Source organism: Pantherophis guttatus, chromosome 1, assembly GCF_059756535.1.
Source record: "Pantherophis guttatus breed Tessera chromosome 1, ASM5975653v1, whole genome shotgun sequence".
NCBI classification, from domain to species: Eukaryota; Metazoa; Chordata; class Lepidosauria; order Squamata; family Colubridae; genus Pantherophis; species Pantherophis guttatus.
In genome coordinates, this window is record NC_142063.1 from 140,290,635 (window position 1) to 140,301,137 (window position 10,503).

Sequence of the window (10,503 nt, forward strand, 5' to 3'; positions counted from 1 at the left end):
TTAAGAGCCTTGTATTAAAGTGCTTGAAGAGAAAGAGAAAATCTCTAATAGCACTATTCAATCCATATATATATATATATATATATATATATATATATATATATATATATATATACACACACACACACACACACACACACACACACACAGTAATATTCAGTCCTCTTGGGTCCCCTTTATCTCTTTCTTATTCTAAAAGTGCCCAAATGATGTAGGCTTTTCTCAATACATTTGGGTTCTTTGAACCACCTGCTGTAGTTGTTATTATTTTTTCCAATGACACCTTGGCATTAAGCACAATTCAAGGTGTTGGTTATTATCTTTAAAGCCCTACATGGCTCAGGGCCAGGTTATCTTTGAGACCGCCTTCTACCACATAGTTCCCAGTGACCGGTAAGATCCCACAGAGTTGGTCTCCTCCGGGTCCCGTCAGCTAAACAATGCCAGCTGGCGGACCCGCGGGGGAGGGCCTTCTCTGTGGCTGCCCCAGCTCTCTGGAACCAGTTAGATCCGGACCATCCCCACCCTATTGACCTTCTGAAAAGCGGTGAAGACCTGGCTTTTCCGGCAGGCCTGGGGCCGTTGATCTCGCTGTTGCGATCTGGTGAGATCTGGCCATGAATGGTGTGAATGTTTTAATTGTTTTAATTGTTTTTAATGTTTTAATTTTTAATGTTTTTCTATATCGTTTTTAAATGCATTGTAAGCCGCCTTGAGTCTTCGGAGAAAGGCAGCATACAAGTTGAACAAATAAATAAATAAACCTCATATTGCATTTAAAAGGTAAAAGTAAAGGTTTCCCCTGTCCAGTCGTGTCCAACTCTAGGGGTGGTGCTCACCTCCCTTTTCCTAGCCAAGGGAGCCAGCACTGTCTGAAAACATTTCCATAGCCATATGACCAGCATGACTATATGCTGAGGCACATGGAACACTGTTATCCTCCCACCAAAATGGTATCTATTCATGAATAGATAGCACATTTGTGTGCTTTCAAATTGCTAGATGGACAGGAGCTATGGATCATACCTTGTCGCACAACGCTCTGGTCTTGAATTTGGACTGTCAGCTTTCCATCTGATAAGCTCAGGATCTTTAATGGCTAAGCCATCACGCCCTTATTACATTCAAACACATGATAATGTGTTAATGTCCTCAGCAAATAATTGCATTTGATTTCCTCATCATCAGTTTAGTCCTTTTGTCATATATAATTTTCTTGCTATTCCAATAATTAATTATACCCTTGAACTTCTCACCTTTTTTTGCTGATCCATTAAGGGCATTGGATCGTCGAACCATTTGAGGGGATTCCATATGAAGAGTTTTGCTGTACCTAAATTGCCCCTTCTTCAGACATTGGAGCAGCTGTTTCAAGGACCTTCCCTATCCAGCTCATCTCTACATGTGAATGCATGCAGAACTCCTTCATGTCACTTGCAGACCCAGCAGAAAAGCTATCTGTGCACATATGGGCAGATAGGAAGGTTCCCTGAGCAGGTATTCCGAGCATCCAAAACAGCCATGCTAAACCCTGTTGAAAAGGGGCTCTATGGTTGTGCCAAAATATTTAGCAGACTTCTCCTTTGAATGCTTTGCACAAAGTCACATTTTCTACCAACACCCTTACCTCTACAAGCTTCTTGAAGTCAGAGGTTACTTCTTGAAGTAACTGGAACTTCATGATGCTCCCTTGTAATGTTGCAACTGTTACAGAGTTCCCATTTCTAAAATTACAGACATTTTTTCATTGGTTTTCCATTCTCATAGAAATTGTGGTTTTGCTTGTTTTGTAGCTATCGTTTTTGAACAGGGACCAATTATATATAAAACCACCTACATATATAACCAGAACATGTTTGGAATTATGCTACCTCTTACACAGCTAGGCTTACACTATAAACTAGTAACTGTACATAGCAGCATTCCACTCTTCTTATTTTCCAAATGTGCTTTATTACTTCCTATGCACATGATCCTTGAGAATGGGAAAGTGGAGTACCAACAATCCTGGAGGGTACCAGGTTGCTAATATGTAGACATAACTAGTATAATTGCTGCACTTATTATTTTTAGTCATAAATAAACCTAACTGTTGCACTTATTATTGTAATCTGGGGAAGGGAGCTTGCATTGTTGATGAAAATCTGCCTAGTAATTATTTGTTTGTTCATTCATTCATGGATGCAATTTATGCGGCCACCTAACTCGCAAACTTTAAAAAAGCGGTACTTCAAGATTTCCATAAATAAGAATTAACACCTGTTGTTTCACTTTAAGACAAAATCATTCTGACTACAATATTATAGAATAGTTCTGCATGAAAATCCTACTACTGGACAACATTTCAGAATCATGCTCCCATTGACATTTTATTGAACTGCAAAGAAACAATAATTTAACACGCATTTGCAAAACATTTATGGTGATCATGTAGCTCTTTCAGAAGTTTCTGTAAACTGTCTTCCCCACCAATTCGTCTGAGATTCATATTTCATCTCAAAGTCTAGCTGGTTGGCAGCACAACAACATATATGGAGATTTCTTTGATTTAGTGGTTCACAGATCTTTAAAAAAAAAGTTACTTTCACCTCTGAGTCTACCACTCATGAAGAACCAGCCTACAAATCACTTGTCAAGAACTTTGATCTACCTAGTTTCAGGTGGTTTCCCCTCTGTCTATTATTTCTGCCAAGAGACCCGTGAAAATTAAATACAGACCTCATCAATGCTTGAGTGACCTGGTGCTCCATCATAACAGCAGTGTAATAGCAATAAATCATTTCAACTTTAATCTATTGTTATTGATGAATGTACAATTATTTGTCATCTAATATGCTGAAAATGATGACCAAAGAAATAGATCAACTTTTTTTTCCAGCTTCCAAGTACGGCATTGATGGATTGTATCCCTAAGCTGTTATTACACTTATAATGTGCTCTTCTGTTGTGACAGCACAGCTAGTTTTTTAATCATTCCATAGTAATCAACTTAAGACAACATAGCAAGACTCATAACTCATGTTCTTTTCATTTTTGGCAGTGATGGGAAATGAAAGTGTATACTTTTGAAATAATTCTTACCTGACTAAAACGAAGATTGCTTTAAAATTCTAAATAAACAGTTGCTTATTGAACTGGAACTGAAAAGTGACATATTAAAATGTCTGTTTCTAAAGAAAATAATAATAATACAGCCTTGATTGAAATTAAGATTCTGTTAAAAAAAAAAAGAAGAAGAAACTTTCTTCCTTTCCTTTCCAAGCAATTCAGTGTGAATTAAAGCACGAGTGCCTGTTGGTTTAGCTGGCCAAGTAAAACTGTGCATTTTGTGATTGCAGCATACAAATGCTGTAACATTTTGAAGTGCAGAATTTTGTCTCTTGATCATATCAGAATTTGATGACTTGACAAGGGGTTTAGACATACTTTTAGAATGGATATGGCAAGTGATTTACTCCACGGTGAATTAATTATCACCTGAGGAACCAGAATACACCAAATACCCTTTTTGAAAAATGGATGTGGGGCAGCGGTGAAATCCACTTACCTTTGCTACTGGTTTGGGAATGGGAGTGCACGCGCCTCTTCTGCACATGCACAGAGGGTCAAAAATGGGATGTAATGACATCCCAGTGGGTGGGCAGAGCATCCCACTGCCAACGCTACCGGTTCCAGCGATCTGAACAGATCTGGCTGAATTTCACCACTGATGTGGTGGTCTAAATTCTCCAGTTATCTTCCTACTGCAGCCTTAGTTTGATTGCCAATGCTGCTCCTGAAGATCCCCCACCATTCTGAAATAGCATGGCATGTGGTAATGCGGAATTGTGGCTATGGGTAAATGAAAAGCATGAGGTGCCTCATGAAGTGTTGTTCATGGCAATGTTAGAAGGCCATCTTCATCACTGCAGCACTAGGTAGAGTGCCAGAGTTCATGGTAGCTCGCTCTTCACCTGTCACTATACTTCAAAACTTTCAGCCCTCCTCCCATCTCCAATTGAGTGGGACATATATGATGGTGGTGCAGCAGGGAGAAATGAAATGAGAAACATGAAAATTCTGTCCCCTTCATCACTATCTTCAGTGGTATCAGGACATTACTAAAATCATATATGGCTCCAGTCCTGTAACAGCAATCCAATGATAACATATTGCAATCTCCAGTAGTTCTGATGGCCCAGTTCTGTATTCTTGAATATGGCTCTTATTGAATTCAAGGTAAGTTTTAAAAGACCATTAAGTCTTTTAAAACTTACCTTACTTTTAATGGTAGACCACTTAGCCTACTGGATGAAAATAGTTAAATAAAGTTTAGATAGCGATATGGATAGAGTAAGTAGGTATAATCAAGTTGCTAGCTAAATCATCTTAAATTTGGGGTTTTGGTGGGTAGAGGAAACGTTCTGTTTCTTTCTCTAAATCAAATGTACTTGTTTCTCCAAGGAAAAGCAAAGCTTTATTGAGCAAAAATAAGTTTTGCTCTTGACTTACATAGCTCTGCTCTGGATTCTACTGTGTATCTTAATCCTGCTAAAGTAATAGAATGTTAGTACTATTAATATTCTGCTTTTAAAGATACTAATCCAACCAAGGCAATTAAAAGTAAAAGTATTAATAAAATTGAAATGCATTAATAAAGCAATCATGTGCCTTCCCAAGAAGAGCTGAAGTCACTTGATCCTGAAGAGAGGGGAAAAAACCGGGTGAGACACAATGTTATACTTCTTTCTCAGTTTTCCAATTTATGTTAGCTTTTAATGAAGAGGAGAAATACAACTAGGGAGCCTTTGAGGTGTTTTGCAACTTACCAAAGAAAGGTCCCCTGCTTGCATCCCCCAATAAGGAAGACATCTCCAAATTGCCACAAAGAATACAGGGGATCCTAAGGAACTCATAACAGGTTGTGACAACTTCTATTAGCAAGTCTATATCTAGACACATTTCTCAGGGACCACACAACTACCTCGGTTTCTTTAAAGAGGCACCAACAGATTCAGCCAACATATTGGACATTGTCCATTTCTGACCAAAATGCCCGAACATCACTTGTTATAATCAAAACCTTCCAAGCTCATCTCAACATTGTCCTTTATCACGATCTCATTATTAATATTACTTTCCTCATTAGTTCTCTGAATACTTATGGGATATGCCTCCCCTCCTAGCACTTCTATAAGGCCTACATTCTTCCCAACTTTCCTGTGTGAAACAGAGAAAAGCCACCAAAAATATTAGTAGAAAGTCTGTAGCCATGGCTGGCTTTGATTTTGCAGCAAAAATTTGTTAGATAAGTATCCATTGATGCTAGAGTGAATCTGATGCTTCTTAGGTTAGACTACAAACAAAACAAGTTATCAACAATAACCAATACTAATAAGTTTGTACATGATCAAGGAGACTCAAACCTCTGGATGATATTATTCCAAAGGGCAGCAGCCATGAAAGAGAAGGCACACCATCCATGTCTCATCAGATGAAGGTTTCTCCAAAGCCAATTGATGGTATCATTAAATAGGAGACATTCATTATCATCATAAGCTCTCTCCAACCATGGGCCATCCTTAGTGACAAATGAAAATCATATAAAATAGGAAACATCTATCTAGTGACAGGCATAATGGTGACCATAAGAAACCATGACTTCACGTTCATAATGATATCACCATGCAAATATTACCTTTGTGTACTTCTATCATGATGTTTAATGCTAGTACAATCACTGTGGCATTTGTGTCATGACATCATGAGCTGAATTAAAACTTCACAGGAGTTTGAACTATTTTCAGTGATTTAGTGGTTTACGGTTTGACAAAGCTCATCTCCAGCTTCCCAGTTCCAATTGCTATAAAATTCCTTATCTATAAATGTCATAATTTTTTCTTACTGTATTGTACTTCATATTGGTTAATATTGTATTTTAAAATTCTATTTTTATGCACCTATACTCCTAAAAATATTTACCTGGGAATAAGTCTCTTAACTTAGTGGTATTTCCTTCTGAATAAGCGTATTTAAGTTTTTGTTCTCCATCATAACCAAAGAAAGCCAATTTTGTTTCATTGACCTAAATGTCAAAGTTCCAATTGATTTCAGAGGAACTAGCTGTCACCTAAAATGTTTAACTACAACATGGGATTTGCCAATATGTGGAAAAATAATTTATTTTTAAAATGCACAATAATGAAGCCAGCATGTAGATATAAAGTTATAAAACAAATCTGATAGTTACATGATTTCAGCATTGACTATCCCTTTATCGCAATTACTGCGAGTTCAATTCTCACCAGGCTCAAGGTTGACTCAGCCTTCCATCCTTTCTAAGGTGGGTAAAATGAGGACCCGGTTTGTGGGGGCAATAAGCTGACTTTGTATAAAATATACAAAAGTATGAAGGCTATTGCTTAACGCATTGTAAGCCGCCCTGAGTCTCCTGAGAAGGGCGGCATATAAAAATAAATTTTAAAAAAAATAAAATAAAAATAAATCTGTGAGAACCACCAAAATCTTGATCCTTACATCAGCTCTATAAAGGAGGCCAAAGTTATTTCTCTTCTTCTTGTTGTGCCATATCTGTCATTGGACGTTGGCAATCAGGTTGGTGATCCTACTTTTATCAACACCCGCACGAAAAAGTGCTGTTGAGTTTTGTCCAAACCAGTCCCTTAGATTTTGAAGCCATGATGTTCTTCTTCTGCCTGGACCTCATTTGCCTTCGATCTTTCCTAGTTATTATTTTAATATTATATATTAAATATAATATAATATAAATATGTTAAAATTATTTAGAATGACAATATTTGTTAGCAACAAAAATGCTAAACATTCAGTTTAGCACATGACAGCTTTGCCTTCATCTTTGTGATAGCAAAGCAGTAGCAGAACTTTATATATTCATCAGGCATTCACCTTATTTGTTTTTCTAGACAATTTATTTTGGAAAGTTATGAATATTGCTAAGAACATGCTTAGAGTTCCCTAGACTATAACCATCATTATCAGTTACCCTTAAGGGCAATCTTTCTTCTTCTTCTTCTTCGTAAAATCATGATCCATTTGATATCCCAAAAACAGCAGCATTAATTTTAATTTGTCACATTGTAGGGTGTAAATTGAGTAAATGTTAATAGCATTCTTCTTGAGTAATCAGTTCTACATGATTAACCTAAAAATTGCCAAAATGTTGTTTACCATTCATTTGTTTCTGAGGGGGGGGAAATGGCATGAGGAGTCAGACAGAGCTCTATTAATTTACTTTCTGATCTGTATTAAAACTTGCCACAATGATTCATAATCATTTCACTCCATATTTATTCTGACAAACCACTCCGGGTGCTGCTCGGAGTGAAAATATTGCTTCACTGACAACAACACTGATCTTATTTGTTTTCAAATGTTGCATGAATGTAAAGTTTAATCTTATATTAGCGTAGGTTTATTTCTTTAAAAAGGTAGATTTTTTCAGGATGACTCCTGTTATTTTTATATATTTATTTAATCTCAAAACATCTAGCTTGTGGTCTTTACTACCATCTAGTGGAGAAAGAGAGACAAAACAGGAATAAATAAGATCAAATTCATGGAAAAGAAAGAAATTGAAAAATAAAAGGACAAGGAATGTTGGCCATCTCAAGCAGAAAGATTAAGGAATGTCTTTCTATCTGTCTTTCTTTTTATCTATCTGTCTTTCTATCTGTCTTTCTATCTATCTTTCTATCTGCCTGCCTGCCTGCCTGCCTATCTATCTATCTATCTATCTATCTATCTATCTATCTATCTATCCTATTTTTAGGATTAAGGCAATATATCAGTTTGTCATGATGTTCATGAAGAATTCAGAATAACAGAATTGGACAGGACCTTGGAGGTCTTGTAGTCCAACCCCTGCTCAAGCAGGAAACCCTATACCCGTGATGGCGAACCTGTGGCACGTGTGCCACAGGTGGCACACAGAGCCATATCTGTAGGCATGCAAGCGTTGCCCTAGCTCAGCTTCAGCATGCATGCACGCGCCGGCCAGCTGATTTGTGGACCCACCGGAAGTCGGGAAATGGGCCGTTTCCGGCCTCCGGAGGGCCTCCGGGGGGTGGGGGAGGCTGTTTTTGCCCTCCCCAGGCTCCTAGAAAGTCTCTGGAGCCTGATGAGGACAAAAAACGGGCCTACCGGACCCAATAACCTTTTTGCTGTCATGTGCCAAAAGCGGGGGGAGCGCAGGAGGTTGCGCATGCATGCGTGGGGGGGGGGGCATGGAGGGCACTGAATTATGGGTGTGGGCACGCATGTGTGCGACCCCTCTGTGCTCCCCCCGCTTTTGGCACACAATGGCAAAAAGGTTAGCCATCACTGCCCTATACCATTTCAGACAAGTGGTTGTCCAATCTCTTCTTTAAAACTTCTGGTGATGGAGCACCCTCAACTTCTGAAGGCAAACTGTTTCATTGGTTGATTGTTCTAACTTCATTTGGGATTGTTCATTTGGGATTGTTTTGACATCATTTGGGATGTAAATAATTCAAGAGAAAAGAAACCAAAGGAGGGAAAGATATATCACTGTATCTTCCTCTTTTTTTTTTTCCTTATCATTTAAAAATATGTAACTGTTATGGCTAATCTTCCTCCTCCTCATCCTGACAACTAGTATCAACCACAGCATTGGTTGATTGCTTCCTTGAAATGATATTAGTTACCCACAGATATGCAGACTTTATTTTATGGTGGAGAAGGGTGGGGAGAAATTGAGAGCAAGAAATATTACATTGGGTGGGCGCCCATATTTTACAAATACCATAAACTTTTCAAGCAAATTATTATGTGGAAGCTTACTGCATTTCAGTATGTTAGTATACTACTTTCAATCCATAGGTTAATAGATCTTGTTTGTCTTTTAATGCCTTCTGTGTATTTTTCACTACTGAAAGCATATTGCAATTTAGTTTCCCCTCATTTTTTCCTCCGACACTTGTATTGCTGGCAGAGCCTATATTTTCCTTTCATGGGTGAATCCAGCCGTATCAGTGAATAAGTACTTAACTCTGGAACCATGAACTCATGAGGAAACGGCATTTTCCAGTTAATAGAAAGAGAAGAAAGATGTTGCATGAATTCATGGCTCTGTCATTACATTGCTTTCACAAGTAGACAACTCTCGATAACAAGTCATTGTGGAAGTAGAAATGACATTTATTATGAGAGGATTTTGTACAACAGGCCACTAGTCATGTCTATTTATTCAGAAATAAGTCCAATGCCATTTACTCTGAATTTGGGATTCAGGGATTTGCAACCCTGATGGTTTAAAGAATTTAATAAATGAAAATAATATAACATTCAAAATATATTTTCAGGCTGAACAGATGAAAATCTGCCTGTTTAGTTTTTTTTCCCTGATGTTCATATTTTATCAAGCACAAATTTGTTTTAAAAGTCAAATTTCAATTCTTGCTAAGACCTTTTTTAAAAAAAAAAATTTAACCTCAGTTAAAAAAAGTATTCACTCATATGATTGTTAAAGTCAATTTTCTTTAATATTTGCTTTTCAACTGACACTTTCTTCTCTGTTTACATTGTTAACACTAATGTATTCTTTGATCAGAGCATGGCATTGCCAAATTCGGGCAAGTGTGAAAATAAAAACCAACATATAATTGTGCAGCAGTTCCTAGATTATTTCAAAAAGTGTGAACTGGGGTGGTTTGTATCAAAATATAAACTGAACAAATTTCTCCCCCATCTCTACTTGATGCAAAGGCTTGATCTGCTTAACATTCCTTCTGGACCAAATTGTGCAAATTTCTAGATTAATGATACTTTTGATTACATGTCTCTAATCAACAGAACAATATAATTATCTTTCACAGCTTGTACAGTATGAAATTTAAAATACATTTACAGCCCATTCCTCAAAGTACTTCCTCCAACACAACTCCCTTCCACTTAATGAACCTGGCACAGACTGAGAGGTGGGCTGTTACAAATTAAGTGGATACTAAATTGTCTCAATAGAGGAGTTATCCGACATAAATAACAAATTATACAAACAGATGCAACAGAGTGATAGCTTTTCACATGAATATGTATTTAGCATCCTCTCGGTAAACTAATATGGGTGCTCAGCTCAACGTTCATGGAATAGGTCTGTAAGATTAGAACAAAATTCATGTAAACTAAACATGAAAATTAAAAAGGGAAAAATGTACATTTTAGAATAACTGAAATATTAATAACAAAAATCACAGTATCCATGTATTGGTCTCAATATGAAATCCCTAATTATGTAGTTTCATATTAGGAATCTGAACTCAGATGATATACAGAGTCTTGTATATGTACCAAACCATACACATACACAAACACGTACACACATTTCTGTAATTCACAACAATCCAACTTTACCTGAGTCATTATGGGCTTTCACGATATTTATTTTAATAGAGCTCATGTAAAAATCCTCATTTTATTCATATTTCCTCATTATTACAGACATTTATGAATATTTTTCTTCAGGTT